Source organism: Lepidochelys kempii, chromosome 1 (assembly GCF_965140265.1).
Source record: "Lepidochelys kempii isolate rLepKem1 chromosome 1, rLepKem1.hap2, whole genome shotgun sequence".
NCBI lineage: Eukaryota > Metazoa > Chordata > Testudines > Cheloniidae > Lepidochelys > Lepidochelys kempii.
In genome coordinates, this window is record NC_133256.1 from 283,470,998 (window position 1) to 283,473,505 (window position 2,508).

Below are 2,508 nucleotides of genomic sequence, written 5' to 3' on the forward strand. Positions count from 1 at the left end.
GGTGCGCTCTCGCAGAAGGCTCGGCTAACATAAGCCCGAGCAGCGGGGGTCAAGGCGGCCTTCACCTCCTGAAGTACGCGCCGCGGGGTACGAAGACTGGAGAGCCCCATGCGCCGAGCGAGCATCAGGGGATCCAGCCAGTCTCTCCGGTCGTAGTCCAGGAGGTCTCCGACCCTCGTGACTTCCGCCAGGACCAACCTCTGGTGCACCGAGCGGGACTCCGCCACCTGCACACGGAGCTGGGGGTTGTGTAGCAGGGGCTCCGTGAGGAGATCTGCCCCCACGGTGGCCGCCACGGACCTGGTTGTTAGAAACAATTTCCAGGTCCGGAGGAGGTCCTGGTAGAAGACCGGCAGCCCGGAGAGGTCTCGCGGAAAACCCCTCGGAGAAAGATAAAAGAGCTGTCGGTCATATCGAAACCCTTGGAAACGGCGCAGGAAGGCGTGCACCAGTATGCTCCACGCCGAACTACTTGCACTATAAAAGAGCCTCTGCAGGGACTGGAGGCGGAAGACGCGGACCTGAGTGCACAGACACTTCAGGCCCTGCCCTCCTTCCTTCAGGGGTAGATGAAGAACTCCAACAGGGGCCCAGTGCATTCCTGACCAAAAGAACTCTAGAATCAATCTCCGGAGATGGGTCAGGAAACCCGGGGCCGGGGCCAGGGTGTTGAGCCGGTACCAGAGCGTGGACAGGACTAGTTGGTTAAGCACCAGTGCTCTCCCTCGGAGGGAGAGACATCGGAGAAGTCTCGTCCATCTCCGGATCCGCTCTATCACCCCGCCCTCTAAATTTTGCCAGTTCTCCGGCGGGGAAGGATGCGTGGCGGAAAGGTAAACGCCAAGATAGAGCAGTGGACCCGCACTCCACCGGATGGTCTGAAGTGCGGGTGGGAGAGAGCTCACCTGCCGCCAGTCCCCCACTGCCAAGACAGAGCTCTTGACCCAGTTGACTCGGGCGGAGGAGGCTGCCGAATAGATGGCTTGGCATGCCTCCACTCGCGCCAAGTCGCCCGGGTCCTGGACCACGAGGAGTACGTCATCGGCGTACGCCGACAGGACCAGCCGCAGCTCCGGCTCCCGCAGCACCAACCCTGTCATCCTCCTGCGGAGGAGACAGAGGAAAGGCTCGATCGCCAGAGCATACAACTGGCCCGAGAGGGGGCACCCTTGCCGCACTCCTCGCCCGAAGCTGACCGGTTCAGTCAGGGTCCAGTTGAGCCTAACCAAACACTCCGCGGAGGCATACAGCACCCGGAGAAAACTCACAAACTGAGGTCCAAATCCAAACGCCTGCAGAGTGCTCAGGAGGTACCCATGGTCTACTCTATCGAACGCCTTCTCCTGATCAAGAGACAGGAGGGCGAACGATAGACCATCTCTCCGCCCGAGTTCCAAAAGGTCTCGGACGAGAAAGAGGTTGTCGAAAATGCTGCGACCCGGGACAGTATAGGTCTGGTCTGGGTGGACCACGTCCGCCATCACGGACCCTAGCCGCAGCGAGATTGCTTTCGCTACGATTTTATAATCCGTGCTAAGGAGTGAGACGGGACGCCAGTTTCGTAGATCGCGGAGGTCCCCCTTCTTCGGCAGCAAAGCGAGCACCGCTCGCCTGCATGACAGAGGGAGGACCCCGCTCTGCAAGGACTCAGCCCAGACGGTAACTAGGTCTGGGCCGAGAATGTCCCAGAACGCGCGGTAAAACTCCACGGTCAGCCCGTCCATGCCCGGAGATTTATTGGTGGGCATGCGACGGAGGGCTTCCGAGAACTCGGCCAGGGTGAGAGGCAGCTCTAGTCGGTCTCGGTCGCCCATGCTGACCGTGGGGAGTTCCTCCCAGAGCACCTCGCAAGCGTCAGGATTGGTCGGGTCCGGGGAGAAAAGGCTTGTGTAGAAGTCACGGGCCCTCCCACACATCTCCTCCGGACCCGTGAGGGGGGTGCCGTCTTCCGCAAGAAGGCAGGTGACGTGTTTCTTGGCCCCCCTCGTTTTCTCCAGGGCATAGAAGAAGCGGGAGCCGCGGTCCATCTCCCGAAGGAGGCGGATGCGGGATCGAAAGAAGGCACCTCGGGCCCGGTGGTCCTCAAGGGCCCGGAGCTCCTCCCGCTTCTCCCGGCACGCTCCGCAGAGGGACGGGTCCTCGGGATCGGCGGCCAGGCGCCTCTCCATCTCTAAGACCTCCCGTTCCAGCTGCTCTATCACCGCATTTCGCCGTCGGCTGGTGCCCCGAGTGTAGTCACGGCAGAAGAGCTTGGCGCGCACCTTCCCGAGATCCCACCATCGCCGCACCGAGGGAAAGGCACGCCACTGCTCTCGCCAGGCCAACCAAAACTCCCGGAAGGACATCACAAAGCTCTCATCCTCCAACAGGCTGTTATTAAAGTGCCAATAGGCCGGCCCCAGTCTCTCTGCACGGAGGGAAACCGTTACAGCGACTAAATGATGATCGGAGAATGGGGCCGGCCGAATGGCGGAGGAGTGGGCCTGTGAAAGATGGAAACGGGATAAG